This window comes from Biomphalaria glabrata, chromosome 9 (genome assembly GCF_947242115.1).
Source record: "Biomphalaria glabrata chromosome 9, xgBioGlab47.1, whole genome shotgun sequence".
Lineage (NCBI taxonomy): Eukaryota > Metazoa > Mollusca > Gastropoda > Planorbidae > Biomphalaria > Biomphalaria glabrata.
In genome coordinates, this window is record NC_074719.1 from 22,490,054 (window position 1) to 22,507,287 (window position 17,234).

Genomic DNA, 17,234 nt, shown 5'->3' on the forward strand with positions numbered 1-17,234 from the left:
TCTGCTTGACTGTCCTGTCTGTCTGCCTGCCTGTATGTGTTTGTGTCGGGAATGGTTATGACCGAGAACATGTGTGTGTGTGTGTATATGTGTAAAAGTTTCAATGAGGTTGCCATCCCAATATTCTATCTGATGTAGTCCCACAGAGTCCAGACCAAATATAGCGCAGTGCTGATTGGCTGTAGCCACTGGAGTGGAGAAATACATTGAAATGGGGAAAGCGTGTGGGAAACTGTGAAGGCATCCTAGACATCACGTGATTTTAAACTGAGCGAAAGGAAGGCTACAACCTCTACACCACAGACAGCAAGCAATGTACCGGCTCTGGACCCTTGGACAATGGAACATACCAACACTAACTACATTGTTAGCTGACAACATCATTTAGTTGGAATTAACCTGACTCGGACACAAGATGGACTAGTGGACGCTAAAGTGGATCACGAGACTTGATCTATACAAATCATGTCAATAGAACTCAATAATCTAAATACAAGCGACTAGGTTCAACTAGACTGTCTCTTGATCTAATATTCTGGTCGCCAATGTAATGCAAGATTACTAAAAAAATAGATCCATTCTTGCATTACCTGCTTACTAATCTAGATGTTTGACAGTACAATGTACAGGTACAATGTAAGCTGTCAATATGAACATTTTTCCTGTCATGCTTTCAATTGCTCTGTTGACCAGTTATCCTGAAATTTAGTGTCCACCTTTAAGTGACCGAACGAGATTTTTATAAAACACATTTCGTCTATGACATGTTTGTAAATATAGATCCTTCAAAGTTTATATGAAATACATTCTGTACATTTCTACATTCGAAACAATACAAACAAGAAGGATCCTTTTTTTTTTAAACTATCAATGCAAGACACTAGCGGAGCCCCAATCTACTATGACAATAACTAGCATAAAAGTGAGCCGAGATTTCTAGACAGCAAACAGATAAAACGTCTCTGGGAATTACAGAGTTTAACGATGCACCTAGACTCCTGAATATCAATAATAACTGATGTGACACACAAGCATTAGAAATCATATGAATTTCTTACCATCAAATGTGAAGTGAGGTCTGACGTTATTCCAGTCAATATTTACAAAGTTGCCCAATCCAATGCATCAATTACAATCATGTCGATAAGATAAAAGTCAAGATGTCATTATTACTGGGTATTAAAAGCAACTTCCGATGACACTATTCCCTTGCACGACCTGACATTTACTATCTTGTCTTTACGACCTCTTGAAAGTGAAACCTAGGTCTCGTGCCGTAGTTCGGAAAGGTCACATTAATACGAGATATGTACCTCGTGACGCAGGAAACAAAAAAGTAAGGTACAACTAGACAAATCAAATCCTTGTGACACTAAGTCTTTCAACATATCAAACTTTCATCAACATAATATAAACATTCTAAACTAAAGTCAATCTCAACTTCTGGTCCGTGGAGCAATGAACCTTTGATGTTCATACTGAACAAGCAGAAGCTACAACATTACCAGAAATTCTAGGACTCATGACAATTCTGTACAAAAACAACTGAAGTAAATTCTTTATCTGCAAATATTTGATACATAGACTGCAAAGTGTTCAACTTTGAGAAAAGCCTATGATTGTTTCACATTTACCAAAGACCCAAAGTGACACCACAAAAACAAAAAGCTATTCTATAACCTATATATGTTTGAAACTTAACTCCAATATTAAGAAACATGACATGACAACTTTAGGCTAAATTTTTGGGAAACTTTTATCTCAGGTGATTAACATTACCACTGAGCCAAAGCGGCCCCTGTTAGGTTACAGAAGAGGTCTGTAACATTATATCTAGCAATTATACGCTAAAGGTAAAGACAAGGCTGTTTAGTAATTGCAGGGGCTATCAATCTTACCCCATTTGTCTTTCTAGTTGGAAGGCACTGTGGAGAAAATCACAAAGTAGTACAATGTACCATGCACAAGTCATAGTTACTACCAAATACCGATATAGTGGGCCATTATTTATTGCGATATTTAGATCATAAGAAGCAATACACTGACTAGAAATAAAGCGGCATGATATGTTCATATCCAATTACATCGAAATAAAGCACAGCGTATCTTGCTTGTTTAATCAAAGTCAACTGCAAATAATTTCAGCCTAACATTCGGCTAGAACTAGCGTAGTACTTTCACCTGTAATATGTGCAAGAGTCCATAGCAAACCATTGCTCTAAAAATTCACTTGATCTAATTTAGAAACAGCTATAGAGTCAAACATAAACAATACAAATGGGTGTCTATCTTTTCAAGAAAAAATATTTGAATCAGGAAATAGTTTAAATCCTAAATAATACAAACGGAGCTCACAGAATTAATACTATAGATTTAGTTCTACTTGCAAAAGAAAGAAAAATCGTAACGATTAACCTGAAATAATGTTCACTTGTATAACCTTCAGATGAAATTCCTTCGAAATTATTGGAACAAAGAAGATTGGTCAATAGGTTACAAAATTTCGCTTCGGAAAGACAAACTTCATAGTAGATTATGTCTTTTTGTTTCATCGTTGGATCCAAGAAAGTCCTAGATAAAGGTTTCTAGTATAACAAGTCTATGTTTCAAACACAAACAGTGAAGCTAAACATACAGGAAACATGAACGAATTGTAGACGTTTAGACAAAGAAATGCACCATTCAACCTAATGACAGAAATCCAACTGTACGCCAGAAAAGTTGTCATCATCATAATGTGTCTAAAGACAGCTGTCCGGCACAAAGCCTCAGTGGAGGCTCATTTCTTATTAGCACGTCTCAAAAAGGCCAAACAAAGAGCGTGTGTGTGTGTGTGTGTGTGTTAGACAGGGGAAGAAAGAGGTTGGGGAGGGATGGAGTTATGTTTGTCCAAAGTGTTCCCGTCACAGAGCGTTTCCAAATTAATCTCTCAACGTTTCAAATATTTTTGTTCTCTGAACATTTCCATGAAAAGCCTCATTTGTTTGTTATTCAGTGGGGCCTCTGTAGTTATTGTCATAGGTCACCCTGACATAATCTCATTATCGCATTGGCGAGTCCAGTACAGAAATCCTTGTTTATGAGGGGCATCCTGACAAAATGATAAAAAAGGCCGATATAAAAGAGAGAAAAAAAAAGGTGATTCGTGCCTAAATGTTCGAATCCTGTTCATATTGCTTCCATTCCACAATGAAATCACTAGTGAAGCTAGCGTTGACTGTACCTTAAAGAAGAGAATGAATATAGCACTAGAGAGTGCGACAGCACAGACTCATGTATTGAGATGTTGGTGTAGACTGAACTGTAACACACCATCTAGAATATTGAGACCTGGTGCAAGTATAAGGAGTTGCTGCTTCACAACAACAGATACAATTACACTATACATATTTCGAACAATGACCACTGAGACACACCGTGTTTCTGGTATTACAGCCAACCATTCGTTAATGCCACAGCTATTGTGTGGAAAAGATTATGTCGGTTTGGACATAAGTGGCAAATTATTATAAAATCTATGAAAAGTTGTGTACATTGGCGCTTCCATTGAGAGAGTGAGAACAAAAGAGACTATTGATTGAGATTCTAGGTTCATCATTTTTTAGTCATTGTATGCATTAACAAGCTAATAATTCTTGAAAGACTAAAAAAAAAAGTTTCCACCATTGATAAATAAACAGGCCGAATAATGGATGCATTTAATTGGTACGATTTATTTCTAAATTTAACTCTCTATCAACATTTTAACTCAGTGTTCTGTCTCGAGCTCTCGCTGTTTCTTAAACCTACAAGCTCGTGGAAATAAAGCTCAATTTTTATCAAGCTTTCTTTCAGCCAATCTCAACAAAAGTGTACATTTCAATCTTATTCGACAAAGGAATTCAAAAAGACTAATGCCAACTTGAAGATCATTTTACACGAATGTGCTCCACTACTATTCAATACCCGCCAGGCCCATTGGTACACTTGATCTGTCAAGATATCTACAATCAGTCATATGAAGTGAGCAATTATCTAAACAATTTGTTTTCTGCGTCGACTAGATGAACTGTGCTGTAGACACACATGGACATTCTACAGTAATTGAAAATGATGAAAAAGCTGAGCTGTAAAGAAATGTTGGTGTGAAATATGAAACCATCCGTCTGTTTAAATTCACATATCTAATATCTAGATTCTGTTAGAGAGTAGGTAATATTGCACTAATGTTGTTTAAGCGCAGTCTCTATATATATAAATGCCTGCATTAATGTTGAGTTTACATGAAAGGAAATATTTGTTATAAAAATGATTGTAGCAAGGGGGAAAAAAAGGCCACTCAAGAATAACAACCCGAGTGTTTCATGCGCGGTTATCCCCCCTTTTAAACCAGATTTAGTTTTGAGTGAGCCAGGATTTCAACTTAAAAATAGCAGAAAGACCCAGACTGGAGACTTCTGTGGAAATGGGATGTGATTAAAAGCCAACAAGGCCACGTCATTGTTGATATTATAGAATAATGTTAGATTTGATGGCCACTGTGTGAGTTGAATCAGAGAACCAGGCATCAATAAAGCTTTAGCTGTTATTGTATGGATTTCATTTTTCAGCCTGTCCATAATCATTCAGTTCCACACACCAAAATATAGAACAAACGACTGTATATGGTTTTAATGTCATGTTGAGCTAATAGAAACAGTGACCGCTGTATAATGAAATGGCTAAATGCATGTAATATTAAGACTTACCAGGATTAATTTAAATATTGAGACCTTTAAACATAATGCTCGGGGGAAAAAGTTTTTCTGACTTGTTTGTGTAACAGCCTTCTTTTGACAAATAAATAGCTGTTAATAAAATACAATATACTAGCCAAATATCAAGATTGGTCAAACGGTTTTGATTTCTACGAGGGACATACATACATGCATACATACGCCTTACATTATGCTTTATATATTAGATAGTGGTATTATTTACAAGAACATACCACTATTTGCTACTGTGCATGGACAGTGAATAAAATATAGGTGAGTCTTAATGGACGTACACTCCGCTGATCGATGACTTGAATGACATCAAATAACCACCGCCCAATACATACGTTCGCTCTCTACCGAGCTCAAGTAACGACTGCCCAATACATACGTTCGCTCCCTACCGAGCTCAAGTAACGACTGCCCAATACATACGTTCGCTCTCTACCGGGCTCAAGTAACGACTGCCCAATACATACGTTCGCTCCCTACCGAGCTCAAGTAACGACTGCCCAATACTTACGTCCGCGCTCTACCGGGCTCAAGTAACGACTGCCCAAGACATCATGAAACACTTCAACAGGCTTCCGTAGAGAACACGCAATAACTGAACTAGTGTACTTTTACCATACCGAACTATTACGCTTTTATCAAAGTCGTTCAAGATTTGTATTTAATCAATACCGTTTCCAATGGTTGATGACAAAGCTTCCTGTTTGGTCTAATTGAATGCAATAAAGTGATCACAATGAGGTACTTAATCAAAGGTCTTCGCGTTGGTGTGATGCGTTCACTTCCGTTGACGGAGGCTTGCATGGCAGAGAACATGTACGCGTGGCAGGTCCATTGTACCAATAATGTATCATCTAACCAACACTGTAGCGAAGAGAAAGTATCGCCTGGGAACTCCCCTTCATTCAAGACAGTAAACTATCCTATAGTTCGGGGTCAGACCAACCATTTCCTAGTAGGTAGGACTGAACTTCAGCTCATCAGACACATCCATTAGTCACACGTTATTCTCATCGTATGGTATGAAAGACTAGTTCCAATGATTTACAATGCATGAACTTCTAAAGCACTAGATACCAAAATGACATGTCACTCGGAGGTAGAGTAACAGAAAGAAGGACCTAGAGAGACAGGTCAATAAAAGAGATGGAATCAGCACTGAGTATGATTACACCAATTAAAATCAGAGGACGTTTGTTTCCATACTTGTTTAAACAATAAGAATATACCTTTAGACGGGAAGACACAAACATGAGCCTGCATACATTATTGTAAATACAAACGTTAGGTCGAACAAGCAAATATATTCAAAGAGATGATAATAGCCAAGTCAAATATTTCAAGTCAAAAAATAGATGACAGGATGACTTGAATACGATAAACTAGTCTGGCCTACAAAGTCTAAACTATGTCACATTATATATCACACCATATTAACTATACCAACTGGTGTCACCCTGACACTTGTACTAATCAATAACCAAACAGCACAAGTCCAACAGCACATGAATTGTTCAAAGCTGAATAAAAAAACATGTATGTTTATAAATCCACAAGTAATCCGATTCATTGAAGATCTCAACAACTTTTAAAGTTGTGACACACTCCAAGAAGTCAATGGGAAAATGGGGTGGAACGTGGAGGGGGAAGAGAGGTGTTGGTACGAAAGAGACTACCTGTTCCACAGGTCAGGTGTGGCGGGATTCGGGTGTTTGAACTCTCGACTAAAGGCATGACACGAAAAAAAAATGTCTCGAGCATGTTGGCTGGCAGAGGGGAGAGGCAGATTATTTATATATATATATATATTTGGTCTATTCCCTTCGTCTCTAGTCCACGCCACACCGTGTCAGCACCAACACATCATCAGTGGAAGCATCGGTGTCGAAAAAAAAATGTTTCATAAGTTTAGTTAACATCTACATCTCCTGACTCCCTGCTTATCAGGAGTTAGATGTCAGACTGGTGTGCTTAATGTTATGTCAGTTGTATATATATTGCACACCAAGTGTGTGTAGAAGCATCTGACCAGATAACGTCGCTCAGGTCTAACGGTAAAAACAGCGAATGTAGATATTTTCTCGCTATTACTTCAAGTCGTGTTGTTGGCAACTGGGCAAGTAGTGATTGAGCAACATCCGATACATGGATTGAAATATTCGATAGAAAACATTCCTTTGTGTGTGTGTGTGTGTGTGTTTGACACATGTGTTTAATCCAAACACAACCCTCTTGCAACAACGTTGGGCTAACTAAAACTATTTTGACTATCTTCCATTTAGTATTGGAGGACACGTACATAAATAAATAGAAGGCAAGCATCTCTTGAACTGACAACAACAAAAATCACGAGTTGTGTTACATTGTCGATGTTGGTAGGGCTATCACAGACATATGTAGAGTGTATAACAACTCCAGAATACGTTGGGTTCACAGTGGGAATGTTAGTTATACTAAAATAGCTGTAGATGTGTACTCTGTTAAAGTGTTTCCTTCTATTTTGTAAAGGTTCTATTTTGAACATAGAAACCAAAGACCAAATGATGAAGAAATCAAAGATTAAATGGTCTAACTTCCTTAGAGAGCCAACAATAGTGGCCATCTTCACATAAAATAACACGCTTTCTGAAGTCCTTCCTGTAGAATGCTAGATAAGTACTTCTACCTAGAGGTGGAGTGAGAGGGGTACCGTGAGACCTCCACAAGTGAGGCTACACTGCAGAGGAAACAAACGAGTCAGTACTTCACAGTTCCATTGAGAAGACGCACTCGTGAATCAACTAGCTCGTGCCTAGGGACACGGCAATCTCACAGCCTGGGGAGAACTCTCAGATAAGTACCATGTTATTTACAAAGGAACAAGTAACTAGAGAAAAACCTAAACACTCCACAAAACTGTATTATTACAGTGTCTGACTGGTACGATTTCTCTCACACCCATTCTCTAATGTAGCTGAAATTTTCACAATTATTCTTAGTCTATGACAATACATAAATCAATAAATTAACCAATTAGAAGTAGTGTTTATTAATTAATTTTCTTCCTATATAGAAAAAGGGGAGCTTATTCATGTAGAGCTGAGATATATTGCAGTTATTCCTCTTAGATAAGCTTTGTTTTTTGTGTTGTTGTTGTTTTTTTTTCACAATACACAAACCATACAGAAATGCTATCTTATTTTAAAATAAAAAACTTCATTCGCTAGCCTCAATTTGGTAATACAGTGTTGAAATGTTGGACCTAGTATAAATATTACATTCAATGCCTTAATTTTGTTCTATTTCCCCCTTTCAATTGGTAGAGTACAGGGAGATGTAAGGCTACTCTTGTTATGAGAACATTCTTTCTGACCATTCTTTATCTAAAAATACTTATAAACGTCATGCTTATATTTTCACATCTTCCTTTTTTTGTGTTTGATGTAAAGTTGTTGTTTCTAAACTATTCAGCTAGCTAACACATCAGAATGTATTATAATTAGGAAAAAAAACTGTCTGAGCCTGTTACTAAGTGTGCATGACTAAACCTCCAGCTCCGCCGTATCTGTAGAGTCACGCAGGCATCCCTAAGTTATCAGTCAAACTATGACAGGTCGTACGGTGATAAAATTCTAGCTAAGACTGCGCCGGGCCCAATCAATACAATCTATGTGAAGGTTGGCTGAAGACAAGTGGCCACCATTTAGAAAGAACACGGGAAAGAACAAGGGATACAACGTGTCAGTTTCAATCAAATAAATATGGAAAAGTAATTTCCCCTCCAAAACCTCGTTTTCTTCAATACATGCTGGCTAGTAATTGTACTAAAAATACATGAATGTTAGTAAGTTTATAGTTTTTCAATTACATTCATTTTAACATTAACTCTTCAGAATTTAGGCTAAAGAATGGAGAGAGTCTAGTACTCTTGTTCATTAGGGACATTACGATTTAGCATATTTTAACACATTTATGCAAACGGCCTTAATTTTTTTTTTTTGTCAATTTATTTAAAAAATTGTATTATTAAGTATTGTTGTTCAGACTTTATGAATTTTATGTATTTCAGGAAGGGTCAAATACTGGTAATCCAGCCGGAAGTAGATAGTCTCTGAAAGAGACAACGAGAGATAATGAGAGGAATGACACACATGTGAGTATTTACTTTCAAGCCTATGCTTTTATAAAAACTTATGTCTACCATATACTCAACATTTACAATATATGGTTTAACGTTCAACGCGAGAAGTTGCAAATGCGACCAGAAACAGAAAAAAAAACAAAAAACAAGGTTACAAAGACTCAAAATCGGCCCCCGATATGGTCCACCTAGGTATGTAAAAAGGCAGGTTTCAATATTTTCAGCAAGAACATCAAAATGAAATTCTATCAAATGACAGAGAAGAATGGAGAAAGATGGTTGACTGATCTTGTGTGGTGCCCCAACTATCCAGCAGACCAAAGGATAGGTGGAAATGAAGGTGAATAATGGAGAAGAAGATTGATAGATCCTGTGTGGCGCCCCAACTATCCAGCAGACCAAAGGATAGGTGAAAGTGAGGTTAAGTTTGATGTGAACCTGGCCTGATGTCTTATAATGAATATCTAATAGATCTAATTGTTTTGTAAAGCTTCAAGAATACAACATTTCGTAATTTAAAAAAATGTCCTATAGTTGGGTGTTCCATTGCAGTGTGGAACGACGGTTGTGCACGCGATAATATGAAAAAATACGTATTAATTGTTGTTTTAAATTATGCCAAACTTGTATGCTTAGTACATAGATTTTTTCTCTTTAAAAAAAAAATTACATTTTCTTTGTGTAAATGTATTAGTTAGTATGACAGAACTTACTTAACTAAGCAATACAAATGTAAAAAAAAAAAATTTGACAAAAAATCTTAAACCATTTGCATAAATGTGTTTAAAAGTCAAATGGTCTCCTCCCCTAGGAAAGAGCCTTCTGTTTTGTTACTATTAATAGTGAATAGTTGTAAAAGTGGTGTATTTTTATGAAAAAAACTGCTTGCATAAGTGATTTAAAAAATTAGATTTCTCGCTTTCAGAAAAGAAAAAGTAGCTGTTGCATCAGAACTTTGAATGGTCTAAAATATTAATGCTGTCGGATTTTCACTACCTTTTCTAGTTTACGAGATCTGAACGGGACGGACGGACAGACATTCCACACAAAACTAATAGCGTCTTTTTTAGCGTCTTTTCCCCTTTCGGAGGCCGCAAAAAATCACTATCTATACTACTTAATAGCAAAGTGAATATCGTTAGCAAACACACTCATGAAGTATTGGAGAGCCTGTTTGGGAAGACTGGACTCCTAATTCCCCCACACAGATGTTGAAGTGTTAGTGTCATTGCTGGTGTAAATCTAAGAATTAAACAAAAACAGCTTGGAATCTCAGATACACATTTGAGAAAACGTTGTTTTAAATATTTCAATGATGACACGTTTTCTTGGCATCTATTTATCTAATACTTGTTGAAAGAAAAGTAATCGACGTTTTATCGGTGAAATGCAGATAAATATCCCGTGAGATTTACACTTCAGGTCCAACTTTGTGAAATGTGCTTACCTGGTGTTTATAAATATTTCCCTTAGAGATCCAAACATACTCCAGTCAGAAATGAGCTGAAAACATTCAAACACAGAGGTCTGGTTGTTTCAAAGGGAAACACTCGAACATGTCACTTGTTCAATCAAAACTGACGTTCACTTGAGTCAGCAAGTGGTCATCCTAATTACAATGTTCTTTATATTAAATAAATAAACATGATCTCGTAGCTGTTCTAAATAGTACGTCATATAGTGTTACCTAAATAACACATAACCCTATACAACTAACAAATACTAGTTGATCCTAATAGTTGTTAGTAGTGTGTAGTGTAATTCAAATGGTCTCGACCAACTCACTAACAGTGCTAGATGTCAAAGGTCAAGACTTCATGACACGAGATCGTATCAATAAAAGAAAAGTGGCCTTACTGTGTAGGATCGAAATGTTGATATATTTTACCATTGTATTTGTAAGATTTGAGTTATTTTTAAATACTGAGCATGCACATTTAAGACTCAATATAACTGGTTCAGTATTTAACAAGGTTACAATGACAGCTTGTGTAGAAACGCAAATCCAAAATCGCTCCGCGAAGTGGCCCGCTCAGGCAGGTAAAAAGGCCGGTTTCAATACTTTCAGAAAGACTATCAGAAACTATGAACTACATAACTATCAATATCTACAGAGACGTGCGCGGGTTGTAAGTATCATTTCAGTGAGACACATAGCAGAGACAGTAAAAAGGTTTCAAACCACAGCATACACTTGAGAAAAAAAAAATGTCATCCCGGGAGATGGGCCACAGGGGGAACCAAGATCAGCGAAAGAGCTAGAATTAGTGTCTAGAAGTGCCTTCTACCACTCTATCAGTACTAGAAGACCATAGACTTTTATCCAATTACAGAGAGAGTACATTACACATTAGCCCCCAGACAGTGGAATGGAGTCAGAAAGAAACAAACATTAGATGAAAGCTTTAGAGACGTGCAGCCACACAGAGAGAATTAAACAACACACACACACACACACACGATGTAGTGGAACTGCTTGAGACAGCGCTAAGACCAACTCCTTAGGGAGGACATATGGCGCCCCTGGGGAAAACAAATTGCTGGAATTAAAATTTTTAGTTATTTCTAAGACAGAATCACTTGGACAAATGAACACCTAACAATAAAGGCAGACACATTGACTCACGTATTCTATGTTAGAGTTGCAGTACTATTTACATACGTTTCTATACTTTTGAGAAGGCTCTGATGGTTAGTAACATACAACCATACTACATTGTTCTTCACAAGGAATAAACAGAGATTTTCAGAACATATTTCATGGCAATATTGTACATGATATCAGAGAAAGTGTGTAAGTTAAAATATAAAAAAATATAGATCTATTTTTAGTTTTAAAAAATAACTTATAGTAAGTGTAATTATGTCACTTATGTTGACTCGATCACGTAATTGTACAAAACATAAATCAGTTAAAAGATTAATTAATTAGTCAAAAGATTATTGGTAATTAATTTATATTTGATTTCAAATAAGGGAAACAACTTCTATATTACTAAGAGATTTGTAAGCGATTTTTTTTTCTTTTTTTTTTTTTTAAAGGAATTTTTTTTTATACTTTGCTTGTTTTTTTAAATTGATCAATGTCTTGTTAGGGACAATAAATAATTCTGCAAAGTTTCAACTTGATCCGAGAATGGGAAGTGGGTGAAATAACGTATACAAGATTTGTTCCAGAGAGAGTGAGTTGATATAAGCTTTAAAAAAACCTTTGGTCATACATTAAGTCTAAGAAAATGAAAACAACAAGCATAGCACCTTTAAAAGGAGAAGATATCTTAACACATAATGATAATGAAACTAAAGCTAACATCCTAAATAAATACTTTGCATCCACATTCTCAGTCCCAGGAGACAAAGACATATTACTAAATTTGAACCAAGTAGACAACATAGGAGATAAAGAAGTACAAGAAAAGGGAATCAAAAAACTGTTAGCCAACATAAAACCAAGTAAAGCATCTGGACCTGATGGTATTCCAGCTAGACTACTCAATGAACTAAGCAATGAGCTAGCACCAGTGTTCAAAATACTTTTTCAGGCATCTCTTAACCAGGACAGAGTTCCAAGGGACTGGAAAGAAGATAATGTCACCTCTCTATTTAAAAAAGGAGAAAAATCAGACCCAGGAAATTACAGACCAGTATCACTTACCAGCATCACATGCAAAATCCTAGAACACATAATATGTAGTAACATCATAAACCACTTAGACAAACATAATGTCCTTACTCCATACCAACATGGCTTTAGGAAATATAGATCATGTGAAACACAACTAATAGGACTAATTATGATTTTTCAAACGCGTAGGACGTAATCATTTTCGTTTTTGAAGTAACGTCTGTATTATATAAGATAAGAAGAAAAAACAAACTGCTAGAGTTCCTAAAACGAATTAAAAATAGAACGAAAAAAAAAAGATTTAGTGTTAAAATGAAGGTAAAATGTGGATGCCAAAGATTAGCACTGCTCCATTGGACTAAAGACGTGAACTCTAAACGTTGGGTTCCCCAAAGCACACGTTGTGTCTATATGTATAACATCTTGATTTTACAAAGTCATCGATTTCCTTGATCTCAACGCAAGTGAGACCCACTGTATAATAAATAAGAGAGTTATATCCTTTTATTGAATCAGATGGTTAAAACAAATGGTAGGGGTCTTCCACAAAGCATGGACGTGTACAATCATTTCTTTTAGTTGTACCTGTGTCTAGCTCGAACAAACAACAGAATAGTCATCCATCATGTCCCACAGTAACAGATCCACGAGAAAGACTCAAGGAGGTTCCTTTGTTAATCCTTTTTAAATGTATATCTTGTATAAAGCCTAAGTACTTTCAGAATAGGGACAAAAAGGAAAGGGTGGGGCGGAAAAAAACCAACGGTACCAGTAACATCTAGTTCCAAGACACCAGAAAGGCAATGGTAATGTCTGATTGTCCAAAAAGCGCTGTTTATTTCTCTATTACAAACGTGAAAGTAAAAAACAAAGCAAATCATGAAAACAACTTGTATTATTATCCTAAAACATGGGACAAGAAATAGTCCACAGGTTTACAAAACAAAAACGTTCATTAGATTAATGCGCCAGGCTCAGAGCTAAACTTTTGTTCAATAGCGAAGTCTATTCGCTTAGGGAGTTAACAAGCTCTTAACGCTGTGTCCATGCGATCAAAAAATATTCCACGAGCTATTGGCAAGGACATTAAACATTCATATAAGATGTATAATCCGGTTCGAAGGCCCAATGTGGCCTCAAAGTCATTGCTGGTGCCAAGCTATGGACGTCAAACTGTATGCGCAGTGTCAGGGACCGAGTCAGGAAATGAAAGAAAGGCTTAAAAGCCCCCAAGCCTGTGAGACGAATACAAAATGACGGAGTGTCAATGCTGGAGGCGTGCTGCAAGTTCATGACAAGTCCGCCACCTGATAATCCAAAATATTCTGCGGCCATGTCTTCAGGGCACCAGAAACATAGTGAGGACTTGGGCCGTCATCTGTATTTGACAGTCCTTAGAGATTAGCTTACACCGTGACCAGACTGCTCTTTTCTTTTACAACGCGTTATAACACGTCACAATGTATGTATGATATAACTCATACTGTTATGTGTCATTACGTGTCAAGGTTACAAGACAAGTGTAAACATGAAGTTTATTTTTATAATGACTTCTAGAAAATTCATGAAAGGGAAGATAATTGGTTTCTCTGTACCAGTAGGCTGAAGAAGTTTCAATTTCTAAATTGAGCATGAGAAATATATTTTTTAAATATAATATAATTTACAAAACATTTGATTCATTTCGGGTATCGAACCCGTGACACCGTCAGCTGCATGACTGCCCTGAAGTTGAGCGTTCGCATTTTCTGATTCGTCCAGCCGGGAAGACATGCGATTATTGATGGCTAGGTTTAGTATATGGACATCTAGGTCTAAAGCTAGACCGTAAGTTCCTATCTAGAACTCTGAAGATGTAGTCTAGATCTGTTTCTAGATCTAGAATATAGAAATATGCGCAAAGCATATTAACTTCAATAAAATTGAAACAACTTGAAATTTACTGTTATCGCATAAATACGGTAATACGGCTAACTAGCCATATTGGCTTTAGAACTACATAGATTTGTAAGTCTCTAGCCAAATTTACATTTATTTATTTTTACTTTGAAATATTATAAAGGTCAAACTAGAGTTTTCCCCAATGGCCAAATTTCTTGGAAAATCGTTAGAGCAATTTCTCCTTGGAGAATGAAAATGTTTGATATCTCGTAAAGAAGATCTCTGTTACTTGTACGCCTAGACAAAGTTTCCCAGACACAGTGGAATTGATGGTCATCGGAGTTACACTTTGGATCCAACCTGCACTTGAAATACAAAGACGTTCCTTTGCAACAATTACAATTGAAGAAATTATCTGTACAGTTTCTAATGGTGATTTTCAACAATGATTCTAGTTTATTTTGTTAAGAGCCCAAAAGATGTGGAAACAATTGTTTGCACTCCGTAGATACCTAACACTTTAACCAATTCAAAAATACAACTCTTTGTATGATCCTTTTATCATCAGCTACAATATTTGAAATACACTCCATGGCACTGTAATCCTTTATTTGTTTATTTAGTGTGTGTGTGTTACCCAAAGGGAAAAGAATGCAAGAACCTGCTAACAAAAAATCAACCTTATAAAGCCTAAGCAAGCACCATCCCCCAACCCACTATCCATAGTCGAAAGATACTAATTATCGCAGTCTCAAGTGAGCCTTACCAAGTCGACCGATTCGTAGAGCAATGACATGGGGCTGGTCTGTTCTCAACATCACAAACATTGTCCCTCTAGTCAGCTACAGATGCTAGATCATGGAATTTCTCTTGTTAAGTTTTCATCTTCATTCCACAGCCACGGAAAAAGGTTCTAGCGTAACTACCAATGTAAGTGTCTTTAATGGAAGTACCAATGAAAGTGTCTGTAACGGAAGTACTAATGTAAGTGTCTGTGATGGAAGTACCAATGTAAGTGTCTGTGATGGAAGTACCAATGTAAGTGTCTGTGATGAAAGTACCAATGTAAGTATCTGTGATGAACGTACCAATGTAAGTGTCTGTGATGGAAGTACCAATGTAAGTGTCTATGATGGAAGTACCAATGTAAGTGTCTGTGATGGAAGTACCAATGTAAGTGTATGTGATGGAAGTACCAATGTAAGTGTATGTGATGAAAGTACACTGCCTTGTTGTTGTTGTTGTTGCTTTTAACTTCCCCAAAACGTGAGGAATTACTTGTAAGGTTCCAAATGACAAAAATCAATCCTGTGGCCCAGTGTGTTCGCTGACACAGACATATAAATCCACCGAAATGGTATATGATCTCAGGATTCACCGAGACATTAGGACACGTTCATTAGTGTCTCCGATTAACAAAAGCCTTTAGCAGTTATTCTCTGCAATTGTATTGATTGTCTAGTTCTACCATTCAACAGACAACAATACCGTATCTAACATTTGAACCTATGTTTGAGATCTGATAGCACAAACCACTTGATAGGCAATTCCTAACAAAAGAGCATTAACCAAATGGCACGTGACTAAAGAAGCTGAATGGTAAGATTTTATATTCAGATCAGGGAAATAATTTTAAAATTTGTAATAATAGGATTACGGATGTAACAAAACGATTAAAATGTAATAATAGGGTTATAGATGGTATATTTAAATTATTGATAGAATGATATGATTATACAATGTAATAATAGCAGTAATATAGATACAATAATAGGATTATAGATATAAAAATAGCATTACAATTGTAATATATATATATATATATATACAGAGAGAGAGAGAGAGAGATTTATATATATATTGTTATAATTCTGCCGTGCGCACCGCCATCCAGACTAGTGCTAGAAGGTGCGCACTGTGATAGACTAGACCTAAAAGGATGTCAACATTAAAGAAGAAAAACGATTTCCACCCAAGTAGAGAGCCAATATGGAGAGATTGTGCCTAAGATAGATGTTCTTTTGTGTACCTGTGATGTCGTGTAAATATATATATATATTTAAAGGGATATAAAGGTAATTATAGGAATATAGATCCAATAATGGGATTATTGCAGGCTGACAACGGCTTTGCATCAGATCATGATGCATCAATATGCAGTTCGCAACTGGGTTTGCGTAGTCATGTGAAACACTGCACTCATCCTTAATCTTCGGAATCGAAGGCATTGCCATAGCAATGGGATTATAGATTAAATAATAGAATAGATGCACTTGCAGAAAGATTTAGAGCTCAAAATAAAATGTACATGTCAACAAAGTCTTTTATTATGATATCGACGTCATCCAGCACTGTGTTATCAAGCATTCAATGTATGATACCAGAAAGTGAAATACACAGAAGTCTCCAGGAAATGCTAACAACAAATTTTATACAATGTAAAAAAATATAAATAATTTTACAAAGATAGTTTGTTTGGAGACACAAACTCGAAATCGGCCCCCGAAATGGTCCACCCAGGCAGGTAAAAAGGCAGGTGTCAATATTTTCAGAAAGAACATCAAAGACTAATGACAGAGAAGAATGGAGAAAAAAGGTTGACGGATCTTATGTGGTGCCCCACCGGTCCACAGACCAAAGGATAGGTGAAAGTGAATGTGAAGTTAAATGTGAACCTGGCCTAACTAATGTCTGATGATGAATATATAATTGCACTTATTGTTTTGTAAAGGGACAATCTCTTATTCCTCAAGAAAAAAACATTTCCGTAAAAAAAATATTTTTTTTAATCCTTTAGTTCATTGTGTTCTATCACCATAAGGTTTATTTTGCATAATGATACAGTCCTTGTGATAAAATG

At 36.3% G+C, this 17,234-nt stretch overlaps 1 protein-coding gene across 18 annotated transcripts in view; it reads right to left on the bottom strand.

Moving 5' to 3' along the window:
* The window catches only part of LOC106071147 (ras/Rap GTPase-activating protein SynGAP-like), a 212,801-nt gene that overhangs the window by 111,206 nt on the left and 84,361 nt on the right, over nt 1–17,234 (bottom strand). The window contains exon 1 of one of the 18 annotated variants that reach the window (XM_056041149.1): nt 10,316–12,719. The exons of 14 other annotated variants lie outside the window; for them this stretch is intronic. The gene's annotated coding sequence lies outside the window, so the exon portion shown is untranslated. Of the gene's footprint in view, nt 1–6,177; nt 6,381–10,315; nt 12,720–17,234 lie in introns of those variants that run through there. 3 more of the 18 variants (XM_056041137.1, XM_056041136.1, XM_056041135.1) reach the window with 3 other exon arrangements.